Source organism: Physeter macrocephalus, chromosome 10, assembly GCF_002837175.3.
Source record: "Physeter macrocephalus isolate SW-GA chromosome 10, ASM283717v5, whole genome shotgun sequence".
Lineage (NCBI taxonomy): Eukaryota > Metazoa > Chordata > Mammalia > Artiodactyla > Physeteridae > Physeter > Physeter macrocephalus.
The window spans coordinates 38674969-38693580 of NC_041223.1; positions in this window are offsets into that span (position 1 = coordinate 38674969).

An 18612-nucleotide genomic window follows, 5' to 3' on the forward strand; every position below is an offset into this window, starting at 1 on the left:
CTGTCTAATCAGACACCAGGAGCTGCTTCCATGCTAGAGCCAGTCTTCCTTCTGTGCTCCTCTGGACTACACAGTTGAAAATTCACACCCGGTTATAAAAATGGAATGGAGTTGCTTTCCTGAATGACTTGAATCCAGGTTGATTTTACATGCTCTTGACTGGAGTGACTGCAGTGGCCAGACTAACTGGCCTGTTGCCCCAAGCAGATGACCTTCATTACCGAGAGACCAGTATCACAGACTCACCCCCAAAATTCTAAAGCTCAGGAATTTTTAGCCAACAATTCTAAAGAACATATGTACATATGTGAAAATTCTGCTAGGTCACTAGCAAAATTGAGCTGTGGAATTGAGCTGTGAACAATTTCTAAGATACAATGTTAAAAAGAGGTAATAAAATGTAATAGAACCTGAGTGATAAAGATGAAATTCCATATGCTGTAAAATAGAGACAGATGATGTGGTAGTCAACTGCATTTGCAGAATGGCTCCTCAGAATTCCTGAGATGTAAGAAACAGACAGCCAAGATGGTTTTCAAAGTGTAGTGCTCCCCGTATGTAATCAAATTTTAAAAGGAAACAGAAAAAACAAAAGTTGTTCTCTCTGTTGACAGGAGCTAAAATAAATTTGAGGAGTCACTGCAACAGCAAAGCATGACTAAGCGACCACTGTTTCTACTCTGTGATGTTCCAAGTTGTGTCACTTCACCCCCAGACCCTGGGGACCAGATGACATGGGTTAGAGCACCCACCATCCACTCATCTCTAGAAGGCCCCTTCTTAGGGAAGGCTTCCACCTTTCTTCCTTTCTGGATTGCCAGCTGAGTTGTCCCTCAGAAAACAACAGGTGGCTTGCTGCTTTCAAATTTATAATTAAATCCACTTATCCTTCAAAATAAGTCCAAAAGCTCAGTGGGCCAGAAAATGTTTTTCCTCAGACTGAAAAATATTCTTCAGCTCTGCCCACATCCACCACCTAATCGCCCTGCCAGCCCTGTAGGCTCTCCAAGAGCTCCCCAAAATGAGCAAAGATGAAGCATGCACAGGCCTGGAGTACATTACTGAAATGTGCAATTCAAGCCGTGATGTGATGAAAGAATGAAAGCTAAGCTCACTGAGTGGTCTCTTATAATAATTGGCTGAGACAGGATTGGCTAAGTTATTTTAAGTCTAAGTTTCACTGACATACAAAATGTTGAATGAAATCTCAAACCCAAGCTACCAAAAATCTAGTAAAGAGACTAAAATTTACTAAATACCTACTATGTATCTTGTAAATTACATCATCCTCTCAAACTCAAGTGCTGCTGTAAAAAATTGCCTTTCTCTTACTTTCTCATGCATTTTGTTCTAACATAATTATTTTTATTATGAATAGAATGCTTAAGAGGTTGAGTTGTAGAGCCAGACTGCTTAGGTTTGTATTCTTAATCTTCCACCTACTATATAAACTTGAGTAAGTCACTAAAACTCCACATACCTCAGTTTTACCACCTATAAATTGAAAATAATAATGCCTACGTCATGCAGTTCTGGATTCTGGATTATTCTGGATTGCATGAGTTGGGACACAAAGATTTAGAACAGTGTCTGGTACACACCGCTATTGTTCTGTCTTTGTATGTCCATTTCCCCAACTAGATTTTTTGTTCCTAATTGTTACATCTGGCACTTGTATGCCTGCCGGAAAATAGTTTCCCAATAAATATTTGGATAAGTGGATGGATTTAATTTAATCCACACACTAGCTCTGTGAGGTAGATATCATTATCATTATTTTAAGATTATAACTGAGGAACTGATATCTTGAAGAAGAAACACATATGTAAAACATTACAGAGGTTGCTCAAAAAATTAAAAAACTGACCTACCATATGATCCAGCAATTCTACTTCTGGGTATATAGCTGAAAAAAACAAACAAAAAAAAAAAAAAAGAAAACAAAATCCCTATCTCAAAAAAAAGTTCATTGAAGAATATTTACAACAGCTAAGACATGAAAGCAACCTAAGTGTCCAACACATACACACACACACACACACACACACACAGGAATATTACGCAGCCATAGGAAAGGAAATTCTGCCATTTGCAGCAACATGGATGGACCTTGAGGGCATTATGCTAACTAAGTAAAATAAGTGAGATAAAGACAAATACTGTATGAACTCACTTACATGTGGAATCAAAAAGGAAAAAAAAAAACAAAACTCATAGAAACTGAACAGATTGGTAGTGCCAGAGGCAGGGAGTAAAAGGTGGGGCAAGTGAATGAAGGTGGTCAAAAGATACAAACTTCCAGGTACAAGATATATAAGTTCTGGGGATTACTATACAGCATGGTGACTATAGTTAACAATACGGTATTTGATATGTGAAAAGTGCTGAGAAAATAGATCTTAAAGTTCTCATCACAAGAAAAACATAGTCTGTAACTATGTAAGGTGATGGATGTTAACTAAATCTATTGTGGCAATCATTTCACATTTCTTACATACATATATCAAATCATTATATTGTACACTTTAAATACAAAGTTACATTTCAAAGAAAAGAAGAAGAAATGCAGCTAGTCAGCAGAACAGAGATTTGAAATCAAGAGTTCACGCTATCCCACTGTACCACACGGAGAAATTGAGTATAATGCAAGGCCCTGCTATACAAAAAACAACTGCATGAAAGCTTCACTTGGGTAAATGTCCAACGATTACAGCTCAGTACAAAGTGTTTTTACGTTCTGTTTCATTTTAGAGAGTCCTATTGTAATTTGGTAATTAGGTATCTCACCCTCAGACTTCTATTTCTAGCATCTGTTCTGTTGCTATAATGAGTACATCCAAGTGAAGTACAGTGAGAATCAAGGTTTCCCATAATGGACTGTGGTTGAAAAAAGGAAAGATTGTGGATTAGAGAGCAAGGGCAGGAACAAAAGGGACAGAAACAGAGAGACTTAGGAAAACGGTCTTCACAAAGTGGCTAGGTATCATGCTACCCATACCACCACTGTTTCCCTTAGAGAGGGCTGAGCAGGAGAGAGACATAATTCAAAAATAATAGTACCCATGCTGGGTCTGTTCTAGGAAGAATGACCAGCTATCGCACTGAAGTCCAACCTGCTCTGTCAGTCCACCTCAAGACTCCAGAGAGAAGAACTTGGAAGAGGTTGAAAGGAGCTGCATAGCTGACAAGAAAGCAGATTAAAAATATAGGGAGAGGGCTTCCCTGGTGGCGCAGTGGTTGAGAGTCCGCCTGCCGATACAGGGGACATGGGTTCGTGCCCCGGTCCAGGAAGATCCCACATGCCGCGGAGCAGCTGGGCCTGTGAGCCATGGCCGCTGAGCCTGCGTGTCCGGAGCCTGTGCTCCACAACGGGAGAGGCCATACAGTGAGAGGCCCGCGTACCGCAAAAAAAAAAAAAAAAAAAAAAAAAAAAAAAAATATATATATATATATATATATATATAGGGAGAAACCGGCCACATTATGCTCATGGAAAATGTCCATTACAAGATGCCTCTGTCACATTTCACAAATCAGCCAAAGATAGGATCTTCTCTTCTGGCCCAAGAAAGCTGGCTTACATTGACAAATAAAGGCCATATTGTATTCAAGATATTCTCAAGCTGGGAGTTTGAGTATTTGCTGCTTTTAACACAAACAAAAATGCAGCACAGTGGAAATACACTTTCAGGTTGCATCACTGTGTTTTGAGACAGGATCCTTACAATGCACTTTGCACTCAGAGGATGATATGCTTTCTTGCTTATTAAAGTGGTTACAGAAGCAAAAGGAAACCCATTCTAAGTAACAAGCTTTTTACATATAAACACATATGGCTAAATCATATGTTATCCTTTCATTTTTACAATTAAGCCCTGCTGTTTCTAGTTCTCAAGTTTATAATGGTCTTAGGACCTCTTATTGCTGAGGGGTTATTAACATACTATTTATAAAAAAGTCTAATTCAAACGTGCATATGCATATACGAACTATGAATCGATCCATAACTCTTTTCTAATAAATCCATAGTGCCTGCTGGAAGTGCACTCTAGGTAAGTACATTTTACTGCTCTGTCGAAGCAATTAATTAGCTAAAGCTGTGCATACTCCTGCCAGAACAATCTGGAGCCACAGCCAAACAGGAGAAGAGACACGGCCACGGCAGAGGAGAGCCAAAGGGTGCCATGGTGATAACATGGCTCAGGACACAGGAAAATAAAAATAATTATCTGCAGGTCCCCAATATACCTATAACTCAGAAAAACAACATTCTAAAAAAGTGATAGCAACAGAGTAAGGGGTCGCGCCCTTATACATACTTCTTGATAGGGCAAACATTTCATACCCCTGGGTACTGAGACATGGAGAAGGCAGTCAAAGAGCCGAGATGGTTCAGGGTGTGAACGGTCCAAAGCTAAGTCATATGTAACTGAAGTTCATTCTTCCTAGCTACCTATGCTATACTCCTCCCCTCTAGACATTCACCCATACTCTCATTTTCACATATGCTCGAGAAGTTACATATATGCAGATGTGTGTTTAGGTAAATTACATATACGTGCATATATACATACACACATTCACTTCATTGTATTAAGAGAAAATGCGAAAGCTTTTTAAATTATGCATTTGGTATTTAAGAACTTAAGAGTATGGATTTCAAGTAAAAAAAAGAATGTGGAACTCCGTGTAACATGACATGTGAGTAAGACAGAAACAACATATAAGCAGTGGCAGAGACCAGAGCAAGGGGGCGCTGGTGTGCACGCAGGCTGCAAGGGGACAGCCAGTTGCAGTCGCTTGAGCTTTTCAGTTTGAGGGTTCATGTGTGTGCAGGTGTGTGGGTTTGCCTGAGAGGAATGACGAGGAGAGATGAAGAAAGAGCAGGGGTGAAAGATTAGAAAGTTAAAGGAAATACTGTGAAGATCTTCACTTTCGCAGAAATAATGAAAGGCCGTGTGCTATGTAAGATTGTGAGCGAAAGTGCCTGAGGGAAGGGAGAAAATAACACATAAAAGTCAGTCTGCGGGATTTACATGGTTTACTTTCCAAAACCGTCTCACTTTTCTGTTCACTGAAAGAGACAGCTGACTCAGGACCAGGAGCTACTAAGCATTGAGGATATGGACAAACCTCCATATTAATGCCCAGAGATCGCTAATTAGTTATAAGCAGACAGATAATTGAATACAAACAACCAAGTTCCAGGTGTAATATCATGAATACCATCATGTGTAACCAGAGAGTGAGAAGAGAGACTATGATAAACCAGATAAGACAATGTTTTTCTTCCTAGACGGTTAACACTGGAAGTTATGAAAACAGTGATAATACAATACAATAGCAAATATGTATTTAGCCTTTACTAAGTGAGTGGCAGGCACTTCTAAGTACTCTTGTTGAATTTTACCGTCATAACAACCCTGTGAAGTAGGTATCATGATTATTGCCACTTTACATGTGAGGAAAATGAAGCATAGAAAGGTTAAGTGCTGGCCTCCAGGTTCATGTGTGTTCCTTGTGGAGTGTAGGGGTCTGAACCCAGGCAGTATGGCTCCACACCATGGTGCATACAGCAACAACAATGATGGCTGAGCACTTACTACGCACTAGGATCTGCCCTAAACAATCTACTCATATAGTTTAGTATTTTCTTGTAGCCCCATGAAGACACCTCCATTTGTGCACATATGAAAACTAAGGCTTAAAACCTGCCAAGATAATATACATCTTCTAAATGCCAGAGATTAGACTGAAACCTTGTTCTGTGATGTGCTCAAGGACCACGTGGCAACAGAAGTCCGAACCTTCCAGAATCTGCATCAGCATCCGTCCTCTACAGTTTGACATGAACTACTGACATCTTCTGAATCTCATTTAAAGCCTTTGGCCCAAACCTGGGCTCCCACACCATTCAAACGATTCTGCCACCTCAACCATATATAATACCTACTGAAGCTCATGTGTTTAAACTTATGAAATAAGGTATACAGATATTTTATTAATTGGAAGTGTTTAAACACTACACATTTCATCCATGGTCTCCACCATTTATTTAAATGTATGTATATTTAAAATATTTATATCTAAATTAGCATTTTCCCTGGTACAGATGTCAAATGTCACCTCCTAGAGATATGTTGAGGGAATAGTGAATTTCTTAAAGTCTAGATTATTTTGACGTCTTTCCATTCATTGGTGCTGGGAGAGATGGATTTGGATATTTCACTTTCTAGTTTAACTAACTCCACCTGCAAAAATGGCCTAAAATATTTCTGCAAAGAAACACACAGATTGAAAGCAATATAAGTAAAGCAAGTGAAAGCAAATAATTTTAAAAAACTGATCTGGTAGGAGTTCCTTGCTTGTCAGAATACAAAGTAAAAATTATAATATCTAACCATATCTGATATGGCTCTTAAGAAATATATTTATAATTTTTAGCAAAAACACAAATATTTTGTGACATTTGAAAAGATAAAATGATTTAAAATATGAATTCACATATAAAATTCTATGTATTTCATACTCAACCTGTTTATTTTTATAAGTCCCTTTTATATGTTTATAAATACATAATATGTTAGTACAGTATAAATAACTACATTTGTAGTGTGTGCTAAAATATATTTTATTGCCAGTGATGAAAGATCAAAAAAGTTTACAATTCTCTATTCTATTCCAGTAATTACATTTAGCTATACATTAGTTTAATTTCAGGAGCAATTGCATATAAAATAAGTCTACTAAAGACTGTTTTCCTTTTAATAAGAAAACCAGTTGTATAACAAAGAAATAGGGAACTAGATACATGGTTTTGAATTTTTGCCTTACTTCCCTCAGTAGCTAGCTAAAAATGACATTAAAAGCCACCGTTCATTGAATAGAGCTATGACCATGCTTGACACTGGCTAGTCCTTCACATATATTGATTTTATTCCCCACAACAATCCCATGAAATAAGTAACTAATCCAGTAGGGAAAAAGAAACAAAAAAACAAAAACATGGAAGAAAACATATAGCTGTCTTGTCACTAAGGAAATAAATGATAGTTAAACAACATAAAGCTATTATTTTGCCCATTACCTTTTTAAAAATAAATTGTAATATATTTTGTCCTATATCAAAGAAGGCCTAGAAACTGGTACTCTTATTACCACTTACTAACGGTGCATCCTTGGGCAAGTTAATTAACGTCTCAGGGGTACAATTTCTTCAAATTCAATTCTTCAGTTTCTTTTTGTATAATGAGAACAATAATACCATATATCTTAAGGACTGTTGTGAGAATTAAGTATGCTAATTAATGTAAAAGTTTTTTCACAAGAGTCCCTGGCACATAAGAACCCAGTGTTAACTATCCTATACTACTGATGACAAGTTCTTTTAGAATATAAATTGAAATTATGTATCAAAAGCCATAGAGGGCATCATTAAAAATAAGTTACTCCTGAAACTCATTCTACCCTAAGGAAAATATACGATATTTTGGAGAAATACACACATACACAGACACAAAACTATCCATTGTCCCAATATTTATAATAGCAATAAAATGCAGGGAAAAGGAAATGCCCTACAGTAGGAGGATTACCTAATAATATATGGTATTTTCCCTATTAGAAGGATATGCTAAAACTAACAGGACCTTGATATTACAGTCTTGATCTTAAAGACTATGTACAGTATGGAAACATTTTAGGTCACAAACTTAAATGAAAAACAATAGGTTAGCAAATTTCGCATGTATGTTTATGCTTATATTTTTATTTACATATCACTATAATAGACAAAGCTATTTGGGGTAACAGGTTGGAAAGACCATTTTAAAATTATAATGGTAATTTTACTTGGTCGGTAGAATAAGTGTAACTGTTTTCTACTGCCAAAGGTGTTCCAATCTCTGTACTGTTTGTGTTGAAACATACATAGTGATACTTTATTTTTTCCACCTTCTTGTTTCCAGCCCCACTTCACTCAGTTTAATCCTGATTAACCAATGAAGAACACGTTTTTAAAAGGCTTGGATTAACTACAGACAACATATCTAAATTTTCTTAACTGAATGCATATTATTTGTAAAAGATCTGAAAATAATCTTTATATCATAATATAATCATAAATACTGTGTATTTATGAACTCACTTCTGAGATTTTTCTAACAGATCTCTTTGGCAATAGCTCTTATTGTCTAAGGTTGCTAAGCAGTATGAGCAGTGTGAATAGTCTGCACACAGTGTTTGGGCACAGTACATCTCCTAATATTTAAATCACCTTAAAAAAAAGACTATTAAAATATGAAAGGATCCCAAGAGTAGGAAGGGAAGGCATATTTGAAAAATTCTCCATTTAACTTTCTTTGAACACCAAGCTTGCTTGCCTTTTCACAGAAGACAATAATAGTGTAAAAAGGTTTTCTTCATTTAGGGCTCCCCTGGTGGCACAGTGGTTGAGACTCTGCCTACTAATGCAGGGGACACGGGTTCATGTCCCGGTCCGGGAAGATCCCACATGCCGCGGAGTGGCTGGGCCCGTGAGCCATGGCCGCTGAGCCTGCGCGTCCGGAGCCTGTGCTCCGCAACGGGAGAGGCCACAACAGTGAGAGGCCCGGGTACCGCAAAAAAAAAAAAAAAAAAAAAGGTTTTCTTCATTTAAATTACATCTCAGTTCATGGAGTCCCCCCACTACAGAATTACACGTGTTATCTAATTTTTGGACAGAAAGGGAGAGAAAGATTAAAGACTTTTTGAGAAAGCTTTGAAAGGTTGTCTTGCTTCTACCTTCCCCATAAAATAGCTATGAAGGTTAATGAAAATATAACAACATTTTAAGCTGTTTAAGAACCAGTCGTTATAAACATTGACATAAACATTATAAATGGCATTACCTATTGAGACTATTCCCGCCCATTAAAAAAAAAAAGTGTTGGATTTCTACTTGTCTTCAAGACGCATGTGCTATTAAGACTTGTTTTATCAACACCTAAACTGTGTAGCAATTTGTGAACAATCTTAGCCAATCAGGGAAATAAATATTTAAAGCAATTTTCTAAGTACTGCATTACTTACTATCTTTCAAAGTTTGGAGCTCTTTAATCAAATCACAGGAACTTTTATTTTCAAAGTGTTTTATATGCTGAAAGCTTTCTCCTAAACTGCATGTACTTACAATAAAAAAAAGCCATATTTTCATTAATCATTATAGCAATGCTCTTTTTTGCAAGCAAGTTTTTTCTTCTATTGCAGCATTTTTCCATTGCTGGATGACATTTTGGTTTTAGCAGATGGATATTTTCATGCCAAAGCATTTGAACATCCTAGAGAGAACCCTGTGGGGCATATTGTCTAATTCTTCCATTGTTTAGTCTCATAACTTTAACACTCTGCTTTGAAGAATTTTGTAATTAAAAACATTGAAGATAAAATTTTAATTTTTACCTACACAGTCTACTAAACTTAACCGGATGAGTAATCAGAAAGCCATTCTTTCATGCAATAAGTATTTATTAATTCCCTATTGCTCTAGGTGCTGGATTTATAGCAAATTATATGTTAAATAAGGGAGACTTACTTCCTCTTGGGCAACTTACACTCTCGTGAGTGGTATCCAGTTCTCTCTGGGAAGCTCTGAAGTTTGGTGCATGTCTAAATGTTTAGAAAATGAACCACAGGCTTTCTTCTGGCCTCTGCCAGAGTTGGAGGAGACTTCACTATTCCTACTGCATTTCTTTCTGCTTTTCCTCTTTTCTACATAGCCTCAATGGGGGTGGACGTGGGGAGAACAGGGTTGGTGGAAATCATCAAGAGGACCTCTGGCTGACCTGTGAACAGCACCAAGCAATCAGAGGCTCCTCACCCCAACCCTGCCCTTGGAACATATGCTCCCCCCACCATTCCCACATTAGGAACTGTTCAAGGACACACCCTTGAGAGAATAAGGTGTTGTAGAGACTACCTGGATGGTATATGAACTGAACCCAGTTAAGGCCTCTATAGAAAGTTTTAAGATTCTGGGAGGCAGGAACAGAAATCTACTCCTCTTGCAGCCGCCCAAGACAAGCCTTGTAAGTAAAATCCCTTGTTTATTAAAACTGCCACCTGCTAACCCGGAGTAGTCTGCCTCTTTCTTAGGTCTCTCCTTACCCTCTGTGTACAGGGGCTAGTTTGCAAACCAAGAAACGGGGGACAGTTTTTCCCCTCTTTTCTCAAGTTCCACAGTCGACTGCTAACCACTGCACAGAGGATCCTATGATATAAGGCTGGCTTCCATGACCCTGACGGTACACATTGAACACCAACCCAACAAAAATGTAAATAAGAGAAACTTGTGATGGGCATAAGGGCTGGATTGGCAGGATCAAGGAATGTCTCTGAAAGCCAAATTATTTTCATATTATCATCTATTATGACTGCTTTCCCTGATGCTTATTCCATTAGCCCAGAAAGTAATGATGAGTTAACCATACTTCATTCATTCATGTATATTCCTTGAGCACATGTCCCTGCCTGCTCCAATGTTGTGATGGATACAAAGAAATACAGTTGAAAAGTTATGGCCTCTGCCTACAAGTACTTTACACCCCAATCTTGGAAACTGTTATAGACCAAAAAAATTGAAAACAGTTTAGCATAAGCTCAAAGGAAGCTACTTCTTTTACAAGGTGCTATGCTCCTCTCTATTCTGTGAGGGATGTAAATCATGAACAAATAAGGCCAGTCTCTGGAAGCACCATGACAGAAAAGGACTGCTGAGATCTATACACAGATTAGCACAGAGAAGGCAGCAAAATATGAAAATGGCCAAAACAAAGCAATCCAAGAGATACTCTGTGCCCAGAGAGTCCATATAGACTAGTGACTTCGACTAAACCTTCTGTGAATGCCAAACTATTCATCTAGAGCCAAAGGATGAGAAAGAGCGGTGGGTGGAACCATTTACATGGTCAGCACAGAAGGAGGCGCAACAATGCAAACAGAGCCAGGAGGACGCATTCACATAGACTGAGCCCCCAGTCTGTTCCAGGAGCTGTGGCAGGCACAGGAGCAAGCCCCAAAGTCCAGGAAGACGGGACAAATCCCTGCTATCATGGAGCTTCTGATCCAGGTTTCTGATAGTGACAGTCTGAAAAGCCAAAATGAAATAATGGAATGGAGGATGATGCCAGGTTAGATGGCGCTACATAGGGTGAAGGGCCAGACTTGCAGATATCTGGGACAGAGTATTCCAGGCAGAGAGCATTGCAAAGGCCCTAAGATACCGACTAGCTTGTTATTTTACTGGAAAAGAAACGTGAGTGTGACGGCGCACAGTGAACAAAGGGGAAAGCTGTTGGAAAAGGTGTCTGGTGACAAATTGAAATGATAATGGAGCAATCATAGTTCAACCATACAAAAATAAAGTCAGGCGATTGAGGACCTGGTCTCCGACATGCCCCTGCACCACTGAGAACGTGAGCTCTCTGTGAACCACACCTAACCCCAGACATTTTTAAAACAGAGCTGCAACTTTATGTCTTCATAAGGTTGTTCCCCCTTGGAACTATGCAACCATTTCGGACGCCAACCAATCCTTATTTAACAAGCACCCATATTTCTTGCCATCTCCAATTATAATTCCTGATAAACATTTCATGTAACTAACTGTAACCTTGAAGGTTTTGCCTTTGTAAGTCTCCCCCGTTTTGTAGTCTGGCGGAACACAATTCAAGTGCTTCTCGAACCTATGTCTCCCAGGCTGTAGTCTTAAATCCCAAGTAAACACCCTTTTATTTCAATCAGGTATCCATTTCTGAAATTTTAGTTAACATGTGCAAGAGGTAAGTAGGGACCAGATTACATAAGTCCTTGTACAGACTGAGTTTGGATACTATTCTACTTGGAACAGTTGATGGATTTAATAGGAGAGAAACAGTAAGATTTACACTTTAATAAATTACCCTAGTTGAAATCACCTGCATAAAATATGCTCTCTTTTCATCAGTTTTATCCCCACCCACAATTCTCACATGTTTATTTCTTATTGCATGTAATAAATGTACTGAAGGTGACCTTACTTACTGGTTGGCTCAGTTCATGCCTGTTGCCCCAACTTAATATTAATAGTACCCTCATTCACTCTCAAATACGTCCAGGTTTAGACCAGGGTTGCCAAACTTTTCCTGTAAAGGGCCTGTGTGCAAGTATTTTAGGCTATGTAGGCCAGATGGCAATGAAACTCTGCCACTACAGCACAAAAGTAGCCACAGACAATATATAAACTAAAGGAGGTGGCTATGTTCCAATAAAACTTTATTTATGGACACATTAAAATTATATATGAAGTTCAGTTTTAGTATCACAAAATATTCTTTTGATTTTTCTAAGTATTTAAAAACACAAAAACCATTCTTAGCTCATGAGCCATACAAAAACAGGTAGCTTGATTTGGTCCAGGGGTTGTTTGCTGATCTCCTGTTTAGATTATAAATTAGATGGTGACCCTTATAATAACTCAAATTTATTGAGGGCTTACTATGTGCCAGGCAAGCCTCACAACAAGCCTATGAGGTACTTAATAGTATGTGTTTTACAATGAAGAAACAGAGTCATAAACAAAGGCAAGTCTAAGAAACTCATCACCCAAGGTCTCCAAGCTAGGAAGTGGCATAAAGCCCAGCTATAGAGCCCACATCCTTAACCAAATTGCTAAATAATATCGCAATGCACTTTCATTCTCCCCTCCTGATGTATTCTTCCTTCTCCATCATCTTTTTAGTTCTTGCATGTTTTAGTCTCCCTTTACCTACTCCTCCCTTTAGGGTTCTTTGTTTATGCCTTCTTTTCCCATATTCTATCAAAATTATAATTATAACCTAGTTTTATGCCTTGGACCAGGAAAAAACAAACCAAAAATTAGATTGCACAAAGAACAGTCCTTTCAACCTTTATAGTCACCCAATATTTCTAGTTTTCTTTAAAATTTCTAAACATAATTATTCCCTTCATGTTCCTCAAAAGAAACCCGCTTTCCTCCTAAGCACCGGCTTTCTAGGTAGAAATGTACCTATTATCTAATTTCATTGTATTTCTCTTTTAACAACCAGTTATATAACAGTGTTTTTCTTTGCAACTGTCTTGTGAGCAAATCCCTAATTCTCTCACTTTCCTTGTATCTCTAAGGAAATGGTGTCAAGTTAAAGAAGATTCAGGTAAGTTACTCCATATTCTTAAATCTATGATATGAAATAGTCCTAGTGCATTAAGCTAGGAATTTTACCACCATATTGAGAATTTGAGGTTCTATATTTCAAACAATTCTCTTAACAAATGAATTCTTGGAACACAGGTTGTTTTTAAACTGGGGGCTTTCAGTACGTGCTGCCACAATCCTTCACGATTTTAAAGCATTTTACAAGTGTTTCTTTAATGGTGGCTGTCTACTTTGACTGTACAGATGGACAAAAAAAGAGGAGGTTACCTAATTCCAGGACCACTTTCACTATTGAAGCATCTTGCCAGCAACAAGGTAGCAGTAAAGCTCAAATAGTTTATAAATGTCAGCAAAATCCTATGAACAAATTACTGCCCAAGTCATTTTGCTTTAGTGTCTTTTATTTGGAAAAACGTATACTGTTTCAGGGAGGAGAAAAAAGATGCTATTTGACTGTTGAGATACACCACCATTTTCCACTAAATTGTTGTTAACAAAAAAAAAAAGTCAAATTGAAGCTGCTGATTTAAGTTGCTCATTCCATGTCAATTTCTGAAACAGTGGCATTAAAATGAAAGATGCATTTAAGGGGAAACATACACTTAGTTTGGAGGGATGTATGAGAACAACCTGTTTGGTTCATATTAAGCTTGCAGATTTATCAGCGCTGGGTAGGCATGGGAAAGACAGAGCGAGTGTTTATGAGCTCTCTGAAAGGATTGATTTTTACAAGTCTCTGATTTAGCTGGAAGGGATGCCTATACATTTAGTTAGAAAAAGGGTTAATGGATTCAACCTTCTGAAAAATGCACTTCTCCATGTGCATATAACATGATGGATAGTTTACTGAATGCACATGGGTAAACATAGGTGAAAACAAATTAATTGGAAGGTATAGGGTTTATGGTTTATTTTTTTCTTGATAGATGGATCTCATTATTTTCCTTGGGCAGACAAAGCCATAACAGTTTCCAGAGAAAGAAGTGACAGCTCCAGGAAACTGCTTACAGATGGACAGCCAGCAGGCTAAAAATATTACTTGTGTCCACCTCATCAATAAGCTGGCTCCATGAAGAGTGGCAATTATTCTTTTCCTGCTTCTGCTGCCCTTTGAGAGGCATGAAGACAATCATTGATAACTGGATATGTAGAACAAAATATATACAGTAACAAAAACTCATTTACTATGGCAAATCCATATCTGAGAGCACCACGCCTTTCACGCCATTATTTAAAGCGGCAACGTGTACCTAGCAACGTCTTAGAGGATTATGTTGATACTGTGTTTTGTTACAATCCTATTAATTATTAATGACGCATATTTATTATTCACCTATATTTAGAAAGTCTGTATTATGTACTGCAAAGGAGGAAAGAAACATCACTGAGTTGAAGGAGGTGAGTTTTCAATCTTCCACACATACAAATGTCACAAGAACTGGCCTTTATCCTTTCTGTGGCTGTACCAAAGAGGATCTTTAAGTTTTTTGTGACAATAATACCAAAAGAAATGAATGAAAATAAAATTTTACATGAAATCACAAACTATCAATGCTTGTTAACAATCAGGAAACAAGATACACAGCTTTATTATTCTTTAATATGAGAAAACATTGGAGTACCAATTACTGTGTAGAATTTTTTTTTTAAAAAAAAACTTCTCAATTAAAGGCACTACAAAATAAATGACAGTTTCCAGGCATCAGAACAAAGCTAAAGGGATTTCAATGGCCTCATTACTTTTATTACCCTGCATTGCTCAGTCAAATCTACTGCAAGGTTGTGTTTAGGCAAAGGATCTGTCCTGTACTTGCAGAAATGTGGGCAATGGATCAGCTCACCTGAAATCAGTAGAGCAGACATGTAAAATCAGAGCATAGCAAATGCTATACTTAGTTATCCTGCTTTATGCAGACAGCAGAAAATGTATTAACCAGGAAAGGAGTTAAGAGAAAAATGGAAGACAATTTCAACCATACTGGTCAAATATCTTGCCATATTAGATCACGTTTTAAGGTACTTGTGGCTATTCCCATTTGCCTTTCCTTTTAAAATATCTCATTTCCTGGCATTTATATTCTAAAATAGATGAAAAGGATTCACATTTTGGTTAATTTCAATAAATTACAGTATAGTAAAAGTGAGTTTTTTTAGTCAGTCTAAATGAGAGAACATGCCTTATACACTGCAAAAATTTTCAGTTTCTTCTGGGCTTGAAGGTCATAGTGATTAACTGTGCTGCGCTATTCTAGAGTTGCATGATTATCCAATAATCAGGGATTCCACCCAGAGCTGCCATGACTAAACCAAGGAGACCCTTGTTCCCAGTTTTCCTAAATGTCTAGTCTCTGAGGCCTAGAGAAAGAAGTTCGCTCAAAGGTAAATTGTCTTGCTGGGTGTAAAAAGGCCGTGGATAATTAGAAAAAACAAGCAACAACTAAATATCCTCCATCTAATTCTCAAATCAGCTGCCCATTTGAACTTCAATCTTGAAAAACCAATAGGTTTTTCAGTCTATGATACAATCATTGTTTTTATTTAAAAGATTCCCAGGGTGCTAGTATCTGAAAAGAAAATATTATTCATTTAATAGTGACAACACAGTGCCTTCCCTTTTAAATTATGCATTCTTTTTATGCTGTTTTTTGTAATTTCATAAGATAGCAACTAAATGCAGCAGTATTTTAGGGGGAAAGGCATACTGAAACCTTTGTGAAATTTAGACAGGTTATTTCTCTTACCTCCCTATGAAGAAAGAAAACTCTGTTCAGGTGGCAGGATTTTTTTTAAAATGGGCAATATATAAGACAATCTAGGTGAAATCATATTTGAAACATATTTCACCTGAATTTAAATTTGTAAATTATTCATGCTAGCTAAAAACTAATACCCAATGACAAATTAATAAAGACTATTTACCTTTCAATTATATTGAAATATTCCATTAAGAAAATTCTTTGGTCATTATCTTAGGACACTTTTAATCAAAAGCGACATAAACTCAACAACACAGTGGGGGAAACTGTTGGTTCCTATAACCAAGCCATGGGAAGGACAGTGATGGAGCCACTCACTTGATCCAAGGACCTGAATGCAACGAGGATCCCTTTCCCACATCTCCCATCCTGCTTCTCAGAGCCTGAGAGGAAAGCCTGGTGTGTTGTGTGGGTGAGTGTGTGTTTCTAGGAGGTGCCCGCTGTAGGTAAACAGCCCATTCCTTCCTTGACCTCTGTGACCAGGGATCTGCATCACAGGGAATCAGGTTTGCTTACAGAGGAAGTCAGGCATTCTGACCCTTTGGCTAGGTGAGGGGGAAAGGAGGAAGCTGTCCGAAACTCAGACAGCTATTGCCAGAAGTTCTGGGCAGAGAATACCTGAAATGTTTGCTGATTGTTACCAATGGACTAAAGACAGTCCATAGGGCTTCCCTGGTGGCGCAGTGGTTGAGAGTCCGCCTGCCAATGCAGGGGACACGAGTTCGTGCCCCGGTCCGGGAAGATCCCACATGCCACGGAGCCGCTGGGCCCGTGAGCCATGGCCGCTGAGCCTGCGCCTCCAGAGCCTGTGCTCTGCAACGGGAGAGGCCACAACAGTGAGAGGCCCGCGTACCGCAAAAAAAAAAAAAAAAAAAAAAGACAGTCCATGTTGGTATTTTAGATTTCTCCTATATCTAGGTTAACTATGGCAGCTGGATCATTTATCCCAATAACATTATAAGCATGATTAGAAGAGCCCAGTAGTATCCTTGCACCATATTCACCAATTTTTAATAAGTACTGTTTGAGCGAAGTTTATAAACTGAAACTTGTGTTCCTGGACATGTTTCTCCTCTACTGCAAAGCCCCCTTGGTCAAATGCTCAGTGCTGTTTCCCTAAGGTTGCTGTTGTCATAACTTTCGACACAAATCCTCATTTTCATCAAGCTCTGTCCTATCTGACACCCCCAGGCCTCCTCTACAGGTGACCAGTCCACTGACATAGCAGAAATTCCTTACTTGATCACCCACCTGTATTCTTTCTGTAACTTTTTCTTAAGAGGCAAAGTGAAGTTACAGGAAAAACAAGCTGTGACTCAGAAGTGCCTTGATACCTATCTCCCCACCTGTATTTGATGTGATTTTGTCCAAATGCCAGTGACTGTCAAAGCTTAACTTCTCTTTGGAGTGCTCTTGTGCAGACAACAGAGATAATATATCTAAAATACCTTACCAAATACAAATATTAATTATTTCTCTTCATGCCATCAATTTATTATAACTCTTTCTTTCTTTTTTTTTTTTTTTTTTTTTGTGGTATGCGGGCCTCCCTCTGCTGCGGCCTCTCCCGTTGCGGAGCACAGGCTCCGGACGCGCAGGCCCAGCGGCCATGGCTCACGGGCCCAGCCGCTCCGCGGCATGTGGGATCCTCCCAGACCGGGGCGCGAACCCGGTTCCCCTGCATCGGCAGGCGGACGCGCAACCACTGCACCACCAGGGAAGCCCCCTTTTCCTTCCTTATAAACACTGTATCATCCTCCAGTAACCTTACATTTGTAAGCATCAGTCTCCATCCTTACAGACTTTGAAATCTGGAAGGATAACAGTTCTAACACTAAACTCACTGTTCTAGAATCTCATAACTGCTAGACTAATCCAGATTAACATTTATGATTCTTGGACATATTTTTCTCCTCAAGCCCTTTAGATACACTCTCATAAGCTCATCCCTGAACCTATTTCAAACCTTATCACAGAGAGGAGACCATCTCCTAGAATGAAAAACAAGCCACTTCTTAGAAAATTCTTCATTGTATATATATATATATATATATATATATATATATTAAGCATGGTGAAAGGCTCTATTTATTGCTCCAAGTCTATACAGCAATCTCCATAAAAAGCCATGTCCTGGCTTTATATATAAAGCTTCGAACAAGTTCTCTAAACCCCATTTCTAATCAGGTCGCTGCCCCTAAGCTCTTTTTTTTTTTTAACACCTTTATTGCAGTATAATTGCTTTACAATGGTGTGTGTTAGTTTCTGCTTTATAACAAAGTGAATCAGCTATACATATACATATATTCCTATATCTCCTCCCTCTTGTGTCTCCCTCCCACCCCTCTAGGTGGTCACAAAGCACCAAGCTGATCTCCCTGTGCTATGCGGCTGCTTCCCACTAGCTACCTCTTTTACATTTGGTAGTGTATATATGTCCATGCCACTCTCTCACTTTGTCCCAGCTTACCCCTTCCCCCTCCCCATGTCCTCAAGTCCATTCTCTACATCTGCATCTTTATTCCTGTCCTGCCCCTAGGCTCTTCAGAACCATATATATATATATTTTTTAGATTCCATATATATATGTTAGCATATGATATTTGTTTTTCTTTTTCTGACTTACTTCACTCTGTATGACAGACTCTAGGTCCATCCACCTCACTA